The 20,476-nt window shown below is 32.9% G+C and overlaps 1 protein-coding gene across 1 annotated transcript in view; it reads right to left on the reverse strand.

Annotated features, from left to right (window-relative positions):
• LOC147063709 (sodium-coupled monocarboxylate transporter 2-like) overlaps positions 1-20,183 on the reverse strand; it is a 38,694-nt gene extending 18,511 nt beyond the window's left edge. The window contains exon 1 of the mRNA XM_085959622.1: positions 20,089-20,183. The gene's annotated coding sequence lies outside the window, so the exon portion shown is untranslated. The remainder of the gene's footprint in view (positions 1-20,088) is intronic.
• Between the last annotated feature and the right edge of the window lie 293 nt (positions 20,184-20,476).

Consider the following 20,476-nt stretch of genomic DNA (forward strand, 5'->3'; position numbering starts at 1 on the left):
CAAACCCGCAACCTACTGACATGGCGTCGGGCTTTCAATCCACTACTCCAATGTGGTCGTTTGTAAAGTACGTAATCTTTATATGTTAATCACTAATTCATTATACCGTCACTGTTCTGGCAGAAGACACTAATTCGAAAAAATTACATATTGAGTTAGTTATACCAAAATGTTCCTTATTTCAAACTTTACCGTCTGGAAACCTTCTTAATAAATAAATAGTCTTTATTTTAAAGGCATCCTTTTTACGATTACCTAATAAACTCACATGATAGACCATTTCAAACATTTTAACAACTTCAAAGTCAAATTACTCAAAACTAGTATTCTCCAGTTAGTGTGTTCTGCCAGAACAGAGACGATACATTCTAACCATCAAAGTAAGGGCAGTTATCCATATGTTAATTATTTATAATACACAGTGGATGACTCTATTTTTTGGTTTCAAAGACTAGACGCCCAGTAAAAATTAATAAAAATGATTAAAAAGCAATGGCATATTATTTGAAGTAGGTATAAACATGTTGACTGATAAATTATAAAGGGGAACGAATTATTTCTTTACATTCAAAAATGCACACTGATTGGGGTTGTATACTTGACAATTCATATTATCTTACACCACAATCTGAAAACTTCTAGAGCTGCCACTGGGTAGATAAGAGCTAAGCTGTATGCCCTGACGACCTGGGGCGCCACAAGCTATTTGGAAATTTCAAATAATCCGGACAATTGTAATATAATGCGCTGATGCATGGTCACAATGATAGATTCCATTGTTTTGCCAGTTTGTGATCTTCAATGCTTCTTCTTGCGATATAAAATCGTTTTTGTCTCACCTTAGCAACTGGTTTCAAACATACATACATGATGAAAATATGAAAAGTTTGAGATGGATTTAATATTCTACTTTTAATGAATTTTAAAGGTTGTTTTTGTCCAAGCGACAAAATGTTCGCCTGCGGTGCTAGCGAATGTTTTATTTATATGATATCAAAGACTAAAAATAATTATGTGAGACATTTTGAGCCTGTTAAAGAGTGGCATTTTTCCTATATGTCACTGGATAACTGTGCCCAGTTTGATTTCAAGATTTTCGAAACAACCTTCAATACACAGGCTTACTCTATACCCACTAATTGGTATTTTTAGTGCGACAATAAAAAATATTAAGATACGAAGGGCGTCATGAGACGAAAAAAGTTCGAACACCTACCACTGAGCTAGCATACCTATTAGTTAGCATGAAGTTACCTGACTAACCTTACACACTTAGGCACTTATAATAATTATGAATAATATATCTTCTGATTATTTTTATATTATAAGATTATAACATTTATAACAATCACATAATACTGTTGACGGTCCATATGAAACTATCGTGGCTATTATTTAATGTTACAATTACAAAAGTTATATTACTAAATGACCCTATTTTAAAATATTCGTCTTTATATTATGGTTGAATGAAAATGTCATTGGAAAGTTTTTTGTTTTCAACAAAGCGTCTTTAAATGCTTTGGTTAAGTAAAGACTTCTTCAAATTACGCAATATATGAATAGTTCTTTTTGAACGCCAGAGCTGAATTAAGGTTGGTTGAATTATAAATATTATGGTAGTGTAAATTTATTTAATATTTATAAACCCAATGTTTGCGGGCTCTTTTAATTAATTTTTTAATTAACGTGTTAATTTGCATTTGAAAAGCAATTAGCAAAAACACAATTTTGTGCGGCCCGTAAGCATTGGGTTAAAATCACGGCATCTTTTAAAAATATACATCGCATGAAAAGTACAATTGAAAAAATGATCGAAATCTATATAAAAAATATATATATACCCGACTAGCTAGACATTTGAAACTTTTAGAATATATCAAAAGGATGCCAATGCATTCTTTCTTCATATTTAATTAGAATTGAATTCATTTTCAGTTAATTCTGTTTTGTATGAAAAGTTATTTCGGAAGAAATCCGTAATCCAATCCACTATTATTGGTTGCTAAGGGGGTGGTCCTAGCAACTAAATTATTAATATATACGTGCGTTACTATGGAAATCGAAATGACATTTCAGTATTCTATATTAATTGTTTGTTTGTTGTAAAATAGCAAAAAAATGATTTGTTGACAATTGCCTTATTTTTCCTAAATTATTATTACATAGAATTGTCATGTTTACATGATTCAACAGAAAATTTAAAAATGTGGTATATAAAAAGTTCTTTTTATCTTGTAACTATTAATATTCAGTATGCATGAAAAGTATACAAGTAATACAACAGGAGAATCCTCGAACGACACGTTAATATAAGTAAAAGTGAAGAATAAATAACCATGAGCATATGGGTCTTCACATCACTCACTTCACCCTGTCACGCTCCCAGCATTGGAGGTAAGGAAAGTGATACCTATGTTTTTGTTACAGTTAAGTGGATCCCTTTTTTTGTGGAAAGTATCTACGGTATTATCTCTCCAGTCTCTGGATATAGCTCTCTCTCCAATACCTCGCGTAGAAGGTGACACAAGGACAGCAATATAGTCCTCAGTCCACAGAGCAGAAATGCCATCATATCTGAGAGCTTTTCCGCGCTTCAGCATTTTAATTGCCTTTTCAACTTCAGCAATTATGTCAGAGGGTCTTTGCAGATCCCCGAGGCAGATTCTTAGGGCGGCAATCTCCGACGGAATATCGAAAGAATGCAATCGAGGCGGGTGGATCAGGACATCACTGAAACGTTGGCGCCATTGCTTCTTACTTTTGCAGGTTCAGTGACTCCATCAAGGCACTGGCGACTAGACGTTTCCTATTGCTCTGGTGATACGGAAGAGAACGCTTAGATTATCGTTGCAGCCAGCAAATTCCGCATTCCAAATGAGGTCATACAGGTGTCAGCGGTTATTGAGGCGAGCAAACCGCTTTACCGTGCGGCTCACTCCTTAGTATGTCTCGTAATCCTTTCAAGAGCTTCCCTGTCTCAATCATTTCCCATGTCAAGGGTCTTTACATAGTGGAGATTATATTAACAGAGAACTCATTATAGTTTCTTGCAGTAGATCCACCACATATTGAACAAAAACATGCATTTTTGTAACCAGATGCGGGATCAATCCCACGGCTAGAGATTCCAATCCCGGGATCCCGAATCCCGGGATCCCGAGCTATTTTCGATACCTATGAATCCCGGGATTGATAAACATAATCCCGGGATTTCGGGATTGATTTTTTTATCAATTTTTATGGAAAATAAAATAAAAGCGATAATAAAACAGAAAAAATACTTTTCATAAAAAATAACTACATTAAAAATAAACTGAGTTTGAATGAAGTTCGATTTATACCCATGTGTAGGTTGCCGATTCATTTTATTTTTTCACATGAATTATTAAAAATGAGAAAGATTGGAAAAGAACAATGCTTCGCTCTTTTAACAAAGTAATTCTACCATGATATCATACGTTTTACGGCAATTTCATATTTGGCTGACTAATTAGATTTATGATGCGGAAAGGCCATAAGTAGGTACGCCATGATTATTTGCTTTACTATTTTAAATCTCACTAATCCATTCATTATGTCTTTACTATCAGAAACAGCAATCTCATATTAAATTCACATTATTATTTATATTACAATATTATTTACTCCATTAAACTTGTGTATTTCCAAGATTGAACGTATACAATATTAACAATAAATGACTTAAATAGTAAAAATTATACTAGATTTATTTTTGACCGATTTTATCAATGTTATTTGTAAATATAAAAATTTTATATTAACAATGGAAAAAAATGCCAATCCCGGGACTAGTCCCGGGATCCCGGGATTGTCAAATTGTAATCCCGAAATCCCGGGATCAGAATTTTGGCTCGGGATTGGATTCCCTACCCACGGCCCACGGTTTCGACACGAAAATGACTCAAATGAAGTGGTATAAAACTTAACCAACTAAAACTTTAGATACATATTAAAAAATCAGTGATATATAATACTATGTAGGTACATACTTAATTACTTAAATATTTACAGCAGTATGATTACCTAAAACAGCAATTCAAAATTGTCCATGATGAGTGGTTATATTGTTCGACTCTGCTTGAACAAAAGTGCAAATATTTATATATTCCCTTATCGTGGTAATATTAAATGCATATTTTATTTTTCCAAATGCCTCCTCTCGTATGGAAATGTACAACATATAAATTATTACGTAAGCAAATATAGTTTCTGATAACGATGACAAGCGAACATAACCTCTCTCTGTCTGTATTTATCTCTCTCAGTCGTGATATGCAACAATTTCGTTGTCAATTATGCATTTCTTCACCAGGAAATCGTGTCTACGTTTCGGATATTAAATTTTACAATTCTCGGGATCACTAGATTTGTCCAGAAATGACCTCTTCATCGAAATATTTCAGGAAACTACGAGTAGGTATATTACATCGTGCCCGGAAACTTGTACGTAGGCAATTCACTGTATCACACTTCACCGTGAAATGTTGTATCGGAAATATATGGTCGTATATTAAAGACCGTCCAACCTCTGTGGGTCGTATATTACTGACATAAAATTCATGTCTAAATAAAACTTAAATTAAAAAAAAAATTTAAATTAGCAGATATACTGGATTATTTTTTATATTAGGTTAGGTTAGGTTTTCATTCTTAAATTATTCATGAATTTTGCCAAAATCAGCTATGAGAATTTAATTAATGCTCATATTAAATCTTATAAAATTTGAGACCGTATAGTATACGGTCATCTTTTTCCGATAAGAAAGCTCACGGCGAACTGTGATACGGTAAAATGTAATACGTACAATTTTCATGTAACCCCAATAAATACTAATGATATCTACCTGTATTCTGATAGACAAACTTATCACTTTAATAAATCAACTTCATATTGAGACGGTGACACTGCACATCGCACTTGTTGGGAATGATTTTGGCAGACAGCCAGCACTAATGCGAAGATTATCAAATTATCTCAAATACGTGACTATTCAAAGGATATACGTTCTCAAACATTTTCCGTGCCTATTAATTTCAGATCAAAACCTTTTTAGTGTGTCTATTTTCAAAAACTGATAAATCCACAATTCGATATTTGGGGATGATGCAGTGACGTCCCTAGACAAAATGCCGCCCCTGGGCAGGGCCATAGTGTCGCCCCATTTTTTTTATACAACATTTTTTATTATCCGTGCTGGTGTCGTTTCTGGTCACTACGGACATCGAAGGACAACGGAAGTAAACTAGTCATCGTGAACCCGACAAAAAAATGCAGTCCTGTTAAACCTTTTACGTTAATTAATACATTTTGTTTCCAACCAGTGATATGAAATTTTGTAAAAGAAAGATATCTTCATTATTAAGTAGGTAGGTATTCAGTTTAGTTAACTATTTCTATATATCATACCAAATTATTCTCCTCGATTTGCCGCCCCTCGAGTAACTGCCTCCCCCAAGCGAGGCGCAATCTGCATACCCCCACGGGACGTCACTGTGATGAGGTGTGTGAAGATAAAGTCGTTGTTGCTTGGATGTTTTGAGAGGAGAGTTTATTTATTGATACGAGAATAAATAAATGCAACAATAAGGATGACATCGTGAGATTATAATTGCGGATACAGATGTATTGGTGAGATCGATGTGATCAAGAGATTGATAATATTAATAAACTGAGAGACTGGACTCGAGTGGAATGACGGTTGACTATGTTGAGTAAAGGACTCGGTGAAAGATTGAGGATTCATGGATTGTCATTATTATCCATACAAATGCAGTACATACATTTATTAAAAGAGATGAAGTAATTTTTTGATTTTTTTTTGTTTTGTAACATATATAATAGTCGTATATTCGTAGATTATATCTGAACCTTGGGAAAAGAATTGACGTTGTCAAAATTTGCTCATAGTGATTTAAGTGTTGAAAAGTACTTAAAACTGTTGTTGAAATAAAATATAAGTATTTAAAAAAAAAAAAAACTAGTAAAAGCTTAGACTATAGATACATCTAGACGCCACCCATTGCATTGCTAAATGAAGCTGCGTGCCATGCGTTTGGTTTGTGGGCGAGCGAACGTATTCGTATTCAAATGTTCGAGACCATAGACCATTTCGCTAGTGCTCGCCGAAAGTGCTCGCACTAGACGCTCAGAATTAAAATATATTTTTCTATTTTTTTACGTTATATAGTATTTTTAAGCGGTCAAAATGCAACCATTAGGTAAAAATATCCATAATTTAAGTTATTTTAAAGAAACACGGTCACTTTATATTAAAATATATAATAATATACAAATAAATTATCATGAACATGTATCAACTTACCTATGAAACGTAATACCAGCTTCTTGCTTATCAGTACGGCTACCACATTTTATTGCAACACAAAGAACCATCTTTTCTACTTAATTAACTAAAAATATTTACCACTGACTTTATGTTTAACATAAAAAATAGCAATTTTAGCAACACGGTTATCGACACTTAGTTAAGCAATAAGGTAAGATTTGGCGGCAACACCATAGCAAACCATCTCCTACATCTGTAAACCTTTTATCTTACTCTAGCGCGTGTCGCATAGATTATGAGGGTGCCGAATACTTTCTCACTCGCACTTATGCATCGTTTTTGTTCAGACCTTGAGTAAAAGAGTCCATATTATTAAAAATATCAATAAAAAAGTTTGAAAAGCATTAAATAATAGCTTGAACTGGGAAACATGTCATATCGACATAGACACTTCTTATGTACTTATAATATATATTATGTTCCAAAACAAATAATATATATTTTTTTAAATCTACTTCATATCTATATGACCATTGCCTTCTACAGATACAAGCCGAAATTTATGGAAACTTGTCGACAACGATTGGTCCTACCACTGCTATCTATGGATGTTATATCATTGTTCTATACAGAGTGGCTTTAGTGACGTGTTCACTTGACGGTGCATTAAAAACAACGCTACAAATGTAATAATTACCAATTGGCATTTAAATATTAGAACTAGATAAAAAGTACTATCTAATTATCCAATATTGACAAAAAAGTGTCGATAGTCGATTCTTGCTATTGACATTGACAACCGAGCCCAAAACTTCAAGGAAAGGGATACGATGACAAATGAAATACAATAAAGTTAATGTATTAATAATACTATTTTCTTACTAAAATATTGTAGTTATTATGTTTGAGAATCGTTCTATTTCACTCGACACTCCAATCATTTAATTTAACGTAAGGAGTTGTAATCGTTAAAGTTTATAATATAAATGTGCAAACATTTCTTCAGGTCCATAGTTTGAATAGAGCATAACTAGACGACTGATCACTGACATCATCAAATAATGACATTGTAATGTATCTGTAAAGATTCTGTTTATTATAACCAATGACATTAATATGGACGAAGCATCTGGAAAAAAAAATGACACTCACTTTTTTGTCGGGTCTGCCGAATGGCATAATCCATGGTTTCCCAAGCTATGGGTCGCGACCCACCAGTGGGTCGCGAGCGAATATTGAGTGGGCCCTCGTACCCGTATACATGAAAAAAAAATTGGAAGTGATAAATTTGATATTTCATTCACCTATTTATAATTCCTAAAAATTGAAATAAACTAAACCAACTAGTATGTCAACAAAAGCAAGTGAAGAACTCATTGATTTATCAGAAGATACGTCACTGAAAAATAGTTTCAATCGTAAACAGTTAACGAAATTCTGGCTCTCAGTTGCTGATAATTATCCTTGCCTGTTCGATGAAGCTATGAAAGTCATCCTCCTCCTTACTACCTCATATCTATGTGAGGGCGGATTTTCGGCTATTGTTAACATTAAAACTAAATACTAAAATAAATTGGATATATCAAACTCACTGCGATTAAAAGTAACTAAAGTTGAAGTTGATTCTAAAACTGTAATGAAGAAAAACAAAATACAAATACATCCTTCCCATTGAAATAACTTTCTTGCAGGTGTAGGTATTTAAGTAATATTTTTTTTATTTAAGTTGTGTTTCTTATTTCAACAGTCTTTCATTCATATTGGTAACGCTTATAAAAAAAAAAAATTATTTCAATTAGAACAAATAAGACAGCATTAAGTAGTTCCACGACTCGCCACTAGGGAATCTGAGCATTACCAATATTTATGCCTTCTTTTCTCTAAGACAGCTAAGAGGTGGGTCCCAAGATTGGAAATTTTTGTTAGATGGGTCGGAGCCCAGTCAACTTTGGGAACCACTGGCATAATCTATTCTAACGCCATTACAATAAAGGTGATATTGCTATAAATTCCCGATGCTTATTGTCGGGTCTGCCGAATGGTTCGGTTCGAACGGGTTCGCTCAAATGAACAATGAACATTGACACTAAAAACACTGTTCTAACGCCATTACAATAAAGGTGATATTGCTATAAATTCCCGATGCGTGATATCGCATAATGGAAGTTGCGTGACGTCTACCTATACATTTGCGAATATCGCTATGCGCAAATTTACTTGCTAGCTACTGTATTGAGTGCGTTGTCCATTAATAATGTCATTGATTATAACCCAGTCATTAAAGATTTGGTGTCTTGATTGATTATCTCTAATAGTTTTTTTAGAATTATTATTAGCCATAAAACCACCATAATTCTTGCTTTTCCGTACACGGTAATGTAAATAACAATCACAAAACACCCACGCTTTGAGAAAATCACATAAATTAATATTGTATTCTTACTGGGAATCGAACCCAGAAGTCTCGGGTGGAAGGCCAACGCCTTGCGCACTGCACCACGAGAGCCGCATTATCTACGATAATTATGAATTATAAAACTTTACGGGTAAGATTGCCCAAGCATCAAAATTTCAGACCATGGACTGTATAGCATTGGCGAGAGGTGGAGGTAGACTGTTAGGAATCGACTATTTAGTGCACACTAAACTTTGTCAGTCATACTTATTTGTTTTCATTGAACTAAGAATAAAATTTGCAGATGGTGCTGGTTATTTTTTAAAATTGTTTAAACCCTACCTAAACCAAACCAAAATAGATTAGGTACCTATAATATGTGCGATCTGACAAAAATAGTTCACGCTTATTTGTTTTCGTTAAGAATACATAATTTTACAGATGACGTTGGTTAGTTTTTTTAAATTCATTAAGCCCTGCCGAATACAAACCATAATCGATAAAAAAAATTCTAATATCTTTAAAATATCTAAAATTATGTATAGCCTAATGGCATAATTTTTTTATATTTTATAGATATACGAATATTGTTTGACTATTATCTACTATTGCTTGGATGGGACAGGGTTTAATAATATTATGTTGAATTTCAAAAACTAACAAATACTGTCTACACATTGTAGTTTTACGTCAATGAAAACAAATACGTTTGACTGACAAGGTTTAATCTAGACTATTTATGTCGTATCTTAGCAGCCTACCTTTTCCTTTCACTACTGCTAAATACTACATAGTCACCAAATTTCTAATCTTCATATAAAATGACGTCAATCTTTCGAAGATTGATTTAATAATCCAACTTTACACAAAGAGAGATATGTAGATATTTTTATTGTGAATTTAAATTATCCCGAGATACCCCATACAATCTCGATTGCTGTTAAAAGTTTTTCAATTACCGGCATACGAGATTTGAAATATTTTCCGAGCTTTTCCATATGCATGCCTTGGAAAACTTCCCCGCCTTTCTTCTCACTTATACAGGTGAATAAATAATTTGCGCCCCCCTAAGAATGGTCCTCCCTACAAATTGAACTAGAATTACTATGTAATAGATTTTATTAATACCTAATAACTACCCTTAGTAGATTGATAAATATAAATGTGAAGCCAGTCGCCATAAACCAACCAATGCTCAGCGTACGTCAAAAAGAAGCTTTTATGCTATTTTCAAAGCATGATCCTGGACATTCCTTAAACGTTGTAGATAATCTATTTACATCATTTTGAAGCCTTATTATCCTTTATATTTATTGTAAACATTTGATGACTGCATAAAGTATTTTTATTACATAAAATGGTATTCTTTTAAACCTCTCGCTCTAATGTTTTAGAATATAGTCATATTTCAGTACGTCCATGTGAAGTGGTGTTAAGATTTTTCATATTTATTAATTTTTAAAAGCATTTATAAAACCATTAGTAAAATTTATGTCGACATTATTATAGTGAAATATTTACAATAAAAAATTATATTGATAATCTCTGTGATCCCAAATTTGACAAGAATTAGGCAAGAATGGGCAAAATAATGGGGGAAATGGGCAAGATTTACACATTTAAAGATAATTTTAAAGATACTGATTATAAGCTATATCTTTGACCATTCAAATGTGAACATTCTACGAATAATGTTTGCTTTATAATAATTACTGACCTAAGAATAAGGTAATATATTTTTGAAATACGCCATTTCTATTGGCATTCCCCAGTGGCTAAGCTACAACATACGGCCATAAGCCATAAATTGACAAACGATAAATGAAGTAGGGAGTAAGATCATGTTAACACGCGTGTTTTGCGTCATTTGACACATTTGGTTTAGTTGCAAAAAACACCATTGTAGCGCTACTATCTAATTTACCCAATACATGAACTAGGCAGAAAAATTACTGCCAAATTCACGCACTTGGCAGATATTTTGCCTAATTCATGAATAAGGCAACGGGCTTGCATTTTTCATGATTTAGGCAAAATTTTGCTCATTTCATGTAATAGTCAATTTCGCACATTCAGCGTAACACACATAATAATACCGACGTGACTATTTAACTCATTCGCTGCTGAGTAGTTAATGATTTTTTTAATTAGCACCTTTAAAATGCACGTTAATTACATCGATCGGCCGCCTGGTCATTACACGCCGGGTGCGTCTTCCGCGTCCAAAGTATTAAATACTACATTCTGGTTTTGCTTTTATTTCTCCACACCCGAAAATTAAGCTTTGTTTCAGTATCACCCAGAAAGTAATCCACTTCCCAATATTTTTGTGTTTCTGATTGAGACTTGAGACACTCCACGCGCTATTCGCGGTAGTTTTCGACCAGTAAAAAATATGTTCCCCTTTTGATATTTTCATATGATATCTAATGATATTATATTTCGTTAATATTTTCAGAACTACCAAAATACCACACATTAAAATACTAGTCGGTATCCACTTCATTTCAATATCGGCTGCCAGCCAAAACTAAATTTGTTACAAAACCCTAAATAGATACTATGTAGCTATAATAATATGTATTTTTTTTAAATGTCCTACAAGCCAAAGTCACCGCACGCCATTCGTGAGACGTATCCTCGGACGATACTAATATTTTTATTATGTATTATTTTTCTTATTATTTATTATACGTCAAGTGTCATCTACCAGTTTTTACGCAAACCTTGTTGGTGATTATGAATAGATTTCTACAGTGCTTAACATCTTTTTCATAGATGGCAGTATCAAAGAATATATGTCATTGATAACATCGCACATCGAGCTTCAATATTGGGACCATACCTAAATAAAATTATAGATGAAAAGTATTTATATTTTTATAAAAATCAGTGTTTTTTAAAATAAATATAAAAAATATTAAAACAATGAATTGGTCAAAAATGTCTTAGGTATGTAAGCATTTACTAAATTTAATAATAAATATGACCATAAAATATTTTTTAATAATAATAATAATTAATAATAAATACCTAACACTAATAAATAACGTAATAATAATAATAATAATATTTATGTAATATAAAATATTTATGTAGTATAATAAATAAAAAGGATTTCAAGTAATACACATTTATATTTTTTATAAAAATCGATGTTTTTTTAAGGGGGATGTCATCAAAAGTTTCGTTTTTATAGAGCCATCTATTCCCCGAATTACAAAGCATATAGGTCAAAATTATATCAGAATCTAATTCCAATTACAATCCAATTTGAATGAATCTTCGAGGCATCTTATCTAGATGTCACTGTAATTATATATTAATAAAAAATCTAAAAACAGGTGATATAATTACAGTTATTATTTAAACAATGGTATATATATATTTTGCATTTTATTTCAATCGGACTTTTTTATATTTTGTCAGATTATTATAAAAATATACGTGGACCATCGAGGTAGTACCTTATAATAATTACTTATGTGAGTTTTATTGGAATGGATTGGATTGTATTAGAATTTGGATTTTATAGTAATATTAAAAAAATATATACATATAATAATATTGTGTAATGATATTTATATGTGATAACAATCTGTGAATTATTGACATTCTCATAGTAATGAAGATAATTAATTAGGTATGGAATCATTAGACCATACACACGATCTCCATAAAAATGGCGTCATAGACTATTTTACAACACATTTTTAGAAAATAATGATTAGGTTACCTAAGTAAAAATATAAATATTATCAATACATTATTAGAACAATCCGAAGATGACAGCCGGTTTGGTAATTTGAAAATAATTAGGCGGCTCTCGTGGTGCAGTTGGTAAGGCGCTCGCCTTCCACCCGAGAGTTCCTGGGTTCGATTCCCAGTCATGACAAAAACATTTATGTGTTTTTCTCAAAGCCTGGGTGTTTGTGATTGTTCAAAATTACTAACAACTACCTTGTACGAAAAAGCAAGGACATGGTTATTAATAATTCTAAAAAAAAAAAATATACCCAAAACATTGACAATAATAATTTATTCTCATCATAAGAAAATATACCTAACATCTGAATAGAATTTAGACCGGACTCAAAACAGTACGTCGAATGTGTTGATAATTTATTTTTTCTGGCATTCACAAAACGTAGGTAATAATAATAAATGTAGGCAGGCACACTGCAGGGTTTATTTGGAAAGCATCTGTCAGTCGTGCAGGTACATACCTAGTAATATATCAATGCTAGCTGCCATCAATGCTGGCTGAATTGGCTGGACAGGGAACTCAGAAATATTTTTTTTTCTTTTCTGTGGTCTCAGACCATCGCAAAAAAGCAACGTTGCGCCAGTTTTGATTTGTGACTAGGTATAAATATGCCAGTCGAGATTATTTTTGGTAGGTAAATACTTCTGATTACTTATACAAATATTGGAAACTGGTTAAGTGAAACCAAATAAGGACTGATCTAATTATTTAAATCTGAATAGGTAGGTATATCCCAAATTAATTTTGACATTATTTAGTTTGCAGATATTTTATAAGTAATGTTTTTTTTTTATGTAGCTACTTACAAACATTGTATCAATTTTATTTTCGATGAATATATATTAAGTAGGTATGTTAATTACTTAACACATTGACTGCTGATTAGATAATTGCTTTTTAATTACCACTTTTAAATAGTATGCTAATTATGTCGATTGGCCACCTAATCGTTACGCACTAGGTACGTCTTTAGTGTCCAAGTCGATATGCCCTGGATCGAGGGGCCCTGGCATCCCCCAAACATGAAAATTATCAGAATGATTTTAAACATTGAAATTGAAAGCCAATAAACTATACCTTTGGGCTTAGACAAATAAAAACACGGCAAAAAAATGATTTGTAATAATTCTCCAACACCCTTTTTAGAAAAATTTCTTAGATTTTAATTTCTAACACAAAAATTTTGAAAAAAACGAAAAAAACAAACAAAATTTTAGAAACCCAATCCCTAATGAACTGTCAAAAAATTCTCGGTGTCCAACTTAATTCAGGAGTGGTGTTGGTCATGGCTGGGGAGGACTGACAGGGCTCTAGTCTGGGGGCCCGGGTTGTGGGGGGCCCGGCGTGTCGGGTTGACCAGATAAGTGAGATAAACACACATCATAAAGTAGCTTTAATAGTAGAAAAAGTCGCCTGCGGCGCTATTACACTTCATGGCCATGAACATTTTCAATTACTTATATAATTGTGCAATATATTTTTTGATTATTACGTGTCGATACTCGACAGCTCCATTATTAAAGTAGATGTATTAAAAATCGTCAATAATTCACTGTATAAGTACCCTTAATTTGAACTAAAACACAATTTGAAAAACGTTAATGTAGTGTTTCACACTGCCTTTAATCTTAGCGGTAGGTAGGGGGCCTGCCAAATATCCTAGCCTGAGGGCCCGTTTCAGGATGTGGGGACCATGGTCTAGGTACACCGAGTGCAATAGACAAAAGACCGATAAACGATAAATTAGGCTGTGAAGAAGAAAAAGAGCCTATGGGACTAATTTACATTCTCCTCCTTTGGCCCCCCCAATATTAAATCCTGGGTGCGCCACTGCTTATTGGGGTAATAATTAGATTCATTTGCGAAAATTCGCGTTCACATTCACTTGAAGTGGTAATAGAATTCAATGCATATAATATATCAAACGCGATGGTTTTTCAGGATATGTATGTCTTTTCATATAAGATGATTCAGGAAAATTAACTTGTACCTACCTACTACGTAAGCGCGAACATTATTTCGTCTAATTGCTTTTTTATAACTGAGAATGTCTCAGGAGCCTACCTACCTACCTAGGAGTTACCCAAACTGAGGTTGCCATGCACTCAAGTGTGCTTTAACCGAATTTATATGACTAGTCAAGAGTGGCCATAAAAGAAAGGAACACATAAGCAAAATTAAAAATTTTGGTAGCTCATACAAAGCTGATAATTATGAATTATCTAAGGAAGTAAAAACATCTTCACGTTGACAGTATGACGCCGCAAATTTTCTAAATGCAACAAATTGGCTTTTGTGGGACCAGATCGGGCGTTTTACTTTTTTTCTTTATTTCCTATTTTTTTATTTAAGTAGGTACTTCAAAAATTATCGTTGTTAGTGTTATTATTATATAAAATCGCTGAAATTAATAAATAGATACCTACCTTAACAATATAAGTTTTAATGAAAAATTGTATGTGTTTGTTTGTGGGGGGGGGGGGGGGTGTAAATTTACCACACCGGCTGACGGGTGACACCAACCCTATTTACGCCACTGCTCAAATGCGTGAATTGATGATCCGCACACACACAATAGAAAAATTAGAGGGAACGTTGCTAGCAGTGTATTGAAATTGACTGATGAATGTTTGCTTTGTTTTATCAATATACAAGTAAACAAATGAGAAGACGGCTTAATGTAAATGCTAACATAAATTTCTCAAATTGTTTCAGACCATTCGTAATAAGATATATTACCATGTGCATGCATACTAACCGCACGTATCTACATACGAGGTAGGTACCTATTATTCATGCGAACTAGAATCTAATACAGATGACAGTTATTTCGGTATCGCACGTTGTTGCCGCTAGAGGCAGCACGTCCTTGACGACTGTATTTAATTTGAAATTAGTAAATAACATAATAAATATAAATTAAAATATTACGTTAAATATATCTAAAAAGTAAGAAAAATATATTGAACAGGCCCACGTTTTCGCTTGATGCAATTATTGAAAATTGAACCTTTTTATTTTTCGTAAAAATCGATTGATTTTAGATTGAAAAAAAAACATTAAAACTATAATGAATTGACAAAAGAGATTCACTAGTTCCAAGAAAACTTATTAAACAACATTAAATCGATAATTTTGTTTCAAGAAATTACTTGGAACAATAAATATTTATTTTAGTAAAACCCTTATTTTTAGCCATTTTTTCAAATTTGTCGCTTTCTCTTTGAAATAAAAAAATATATTTTATTTTTCCCATTGTATTTAGATAGGTATCGATCGATTAAAATATGTTTAAAGCTTTAATTTGATAATGAATTTCTATGCCTCTCCCCCATTAAAACTATGAATAAGTCAAAAATCTCCTAGGTGATGCTTAGAAAACTTAATAAACTAAATTTTAATAATAAATATGACCATAAAATATATGTAATAATAGGGTGCGGTCCTATTCAACAAATTCACATTTTATTACATTTTTTACAATTGTAAGTTTATCTTTGACTGAAAATAAAAAATATTTTTCTTTTTAATGTTTTCAGATAGGTACATATTTATTCATACAGTTGAAATTGTAAATTGTCAAAAAAATGTCTCAAATTGCAAGCTTCGTATTTTTCGGCTAGGTGCCTCTTTAAAAAAGGCTCAGTGAAGACTTCGCCTTAATGTTTTAAAAAATATTAAAACAATGAATTGGTCAAAAATGTCTTAGGTATGTAAGCATTTACTAAATTTAATAATAAATATGACCATAAAATATTTTTTAATAATAATAATAATTAATAATAAATACCTAACACTAATAAATAACGTAATAATAATAATAATAATATTTATGTAATATAAAATATTTATGTAGTATAATAAATAAAAAGGATTTCAAGTAATACACATTTATATTTTTTATAAAAATCGATGTTTTTTTAAATAAAAAAATAAAAATATTAAAACTATGAATAAGTCAAAAATCTCCTAGGTGATGCTTAGAAAACTTAATAAACTAAATTTTAATAATAAATATGACCATAAAATATATGTTATAATAGGGTGCGGTCCTATTCAACAAATTCACATTTTATTACATTTTTTACAATTGTAAGTTTATCTTTGACTGAAAATAAAAAATATTTTTCTTTTTAATGTTTTCAGATAGGTACATATTTATTCATACAGTTGAAATTGTAAATTGTCAAAAAAATGTCTCAAATTGCAAGCTTTGTATTTTTCCGCTAGGTGCCCCTGGATGGTACAGGTTGCTGTCCCAGTCACCACGAAAACCGCTCGACATAATAATAATTATGAGACCTCTGACGAAAACATAATAACATTAATAACACACTTATCACATTGACGCACATGTGCGGATACCTATTTGGCGTGTTTTTTACATTAATCTCATTTTTTATTTTTTAACACTTATGACGTTGTTGCACCGGATGTGCGTTATGATAATGTTATATTATTATTATTGTCATTTCATAAAATTTGTTATCCGAAACTATGGTTTTATTCCCAAAATATGTTTATTCATTAATTATAATTAGACAGGTTTACTGACTATTTTCGATTAGGTTCTAAATTTTCTTATGTATGACTCCAGTCCGGTCTAAAATAACATCAACGCAGTTATGAAATTACTAAAAATGTACAGAAAATTATTTTAATATTCAGCGAATAAGAAACTAATAATAACTACAGACATCAATATTATACCATCATCATCATCAGGGGCTCGACAACCCGGTGTGGGTCTTGGCCTCCTCCAATAGCTGTCCCTATCCAGTGTGGCCGCTTTCCAATTCGGTACCCCCAGAATACAGCAGTTACTGGCAGCTCCATCCAACCAGCGAATCTTTGGCCTGCGTCTTCTTGTATGCCCTATTCAGGGCTCGAAATGGACAGGAACGCACCGGAGCGCCGTTCCTGTTTGTGAAATCGGTAAAATTATCGCTCCGTCTCGTGGAATAAATAATTTTACCGTCCGAGCTGGATAGGCCATATAATAGAAAATCTAACACACTTATTTTTATGAAAAAAAAACACATAAACTTTGATAACTTTACTATGTAAAATTTTTCAGAAAACTACCGAGCGCTCCGGTTCGTAATTTTTTCCATTTCGAGCGCTGGCCCTATTGGATTGCTAGACATCACTCTCTTTGCCAGTTCATTGTCATTCATACGGTGCATATGACTAACTATAGCAGTCTTCCAATCTTAGTTGATTGAACTGCGCTGCAATCTTCGTACAGTCCGTAGAGCTCAGCATTATATCTTCTCCTCCAATTGGTGCCGTCCCTGATCGGTACATATATACGACGGAGAATTTTTCTTTCAAAAATGTTCAGGCCTCGTTCATTTCGCAGAGTTAATGTCCAGGTTTCCGATGCGTAGGTGGGCACTGGCTCTACAAAAATGTCTTGTAAAGAGTGCTTTTAGTTCGGCGAGATAGTATGCGGGACTTAAAATGTCCAATTTTTTCGCAGACATGATTCTCTAGTTGATTTATTCTGTAATATCATTATGTCAAGTTACAAGAGAACCAAGGTATATGAAACTGTCGACCGTATCAAACTTGTATGTGTTACGCCGAATGGGCAAAATTTTGCCTAAATCATGAAAAATGCAAGCCCGTTGCCTTATTCATGAATTAGACAAAATATCTGCCGAGTGCGTGAATTCGGCAGTATTTTTTCTGCCTAGTTCATGCATTGAACAAATTAGATAGTAGCGATACGGTGGTGTTTTTTTGCAACTATACTAATTGTGTCAAATGCTCATGCATTGGTCAAAATGTACGTATATTATCTATGGTCAAAATAGATTGTCGCGCTCCGGTGGTGTTTTTTGCAACTAATCAAACTAACCAAATGTGTCAAATGTCATTGATTATAATATTTATAATATAAAAATATACCAACCAATAACTAGAATGACGTTCATATCCATTTACTATGCCCAAAAAAAAATCTAGAACTATAATATGATAACGGAAAAATTGTATAAAAAGGTATTTTCGCGATTTGATTCGTGCTTGGGTATCAATCGTGCAATGGTCGATTGTATGTTTGTAATAGTTTATTGACACTCTTGTTAGCTAACCTCAAAATGAACATTCAGTTAAATTCAGAATTACAAAACCTAACCTAACCTAACCTAATAATAATAATATTAGGTATATTATGTCCAATTATAACTAATAAAACCATTCGTATTAAATTTACTCTTCTACTGTCATGTTGACAGTTTCAGAATTCCATACCCTGGCGAATTCATGTACTCGGCAGATAATTTACCTAATTCATCAATAAGGCAACGGGCTTGACTATTACATGAATTAGCCAAAATTTTGCCCATTTCATGTAATAGTCAATTTCGCACATTCGGCGTAACATATGCACCAATATCTAACTTTGGTGCTCTTTCTCGTGGTGTGACGTAGACAGGTTTTTGCCTCGTTTAGTTGTAAGCCCATTCTTTTGGCAGAGGCTTCTAGTGCTGTGAATACCTTTTTCAGCGCCAATTCTGATATGGCAATGATGTCGATATACATCAATGTTATAGATATAAGTTAAATAAATTAAAGAAAGAAGGAGTTTTCTTAGTTTGTATGACTTTGTATGAGTGATTCCCAACGACTATTCCATTCATTCAATTTCGTTCATAAATTATTGTAAATTTTGATTTAAAAAAAGCAATATTTTTGAGCAAATTGGTTGTTGCGCTAACACACGGCAATGTGCGTCAATAATTTATTGTATGCAATTGGAATGATCTTGCTTAATTTCAATTGAATACATTTAGAATCAAGTACGACACTGCAGTTTGCGTACGTCGAGACAGGTCTTACTTGATTCCAAATACATCCGATTCGAATCGTCAATTGGATTTTTTAATCTAATTTGAAATAGTTGGCAAATATTTCACGCTGATACGTCAGTCATAGAATGAGAAAGTGCTTCCAACAATAATTCCTCCCTGTCGGCCGAGCATGGCCCCACAAGGGAGGACTGACAGGGCTCTAGCATAGGGGCCCGGGCATAGAAGGGGTCCGGCGTGGTGGGTCGACCAGCTAAGTGAGATTAATACGCAACGCAAATTTACTCTAATAGTAACAAAAGTCACCTGCGGCGCTATTTACTTCAGGACTATTATCTACATATTTTAAATATGTGATTGTGCGTTGCAATTTGATGTGATATTATGAATGATGTTAGTACTTAAATGATAATTTCAGTGTAGAATTTTGGAAACACTGCTCCTAACCTTAGCGATAGGTAGGTGGGCCCGCCAAAGATCCTAGCAAAGAGGGCCCGCTTCGGGATATGGGAGACATGCGGCTGAGTATTCATTTGTTAAAATTGATGTGCACGACTTATGTTCAATAGTTTATATGTCAATTTTTGTACATATATGTACTTACATACTGAGCATTGTCACGCGCACAATATTATGTTTTTCCTATGTTGAAAATAAGTCGAAACATAAATTTAAACTATCTTGTTGGTCATATCGAAAAAAATTGTCCGTAAACTGGGCCGTGATTATATTAATATCACGCCGTTGTAACGACAATCATGAGCGGCCGTATAGTGGGGTAAATACAATGTGATACAAAACCGTATATGTCAATCTTGTGAGCCATGGACGACGCCCAAGAGTCAAGCCGGAGCTCGTGCCTGTCACCACAATATCAGGCAAGTGCCCGGGATCCTTTATTCCCCCCATCACAAATCTAATACACTACGTAGGTACACTTATTTATCAACCAACTTAATTAATAATTTGTAGGTTAATTAATATCCTATATACAGCGCAAGAAAATATTGTTTCGACGTGTTGGATTAATTTTCATAATGTCATTTAACTTCATAAATCAGTGCATTATGAATCAGTGGTGATGAATTAATGGCTGATTAGTGGTCACATGACATGTAACCACTAATATTATAATAGAGATAAGAAAAAAAATAATAAACACATGTTTTCAGGAAACATACATTGTAAA

This window comes from Rhyacophila brunnea, unplaced genomic scaffold (assembly GCF_057557595.1).
Source record: "Rhyacophila brunnea isolate RB1 unplaced genomic scaffold, BYU_Rbru_1.0 scaffold_9, whole genome shotgun sequence".
NCBI lineage: Eukaryota > Metazoa > Arthropoda > Insecta > Trichoptera > Rhyacophilidae > Rhyacophila > Rhyacophila brunnea.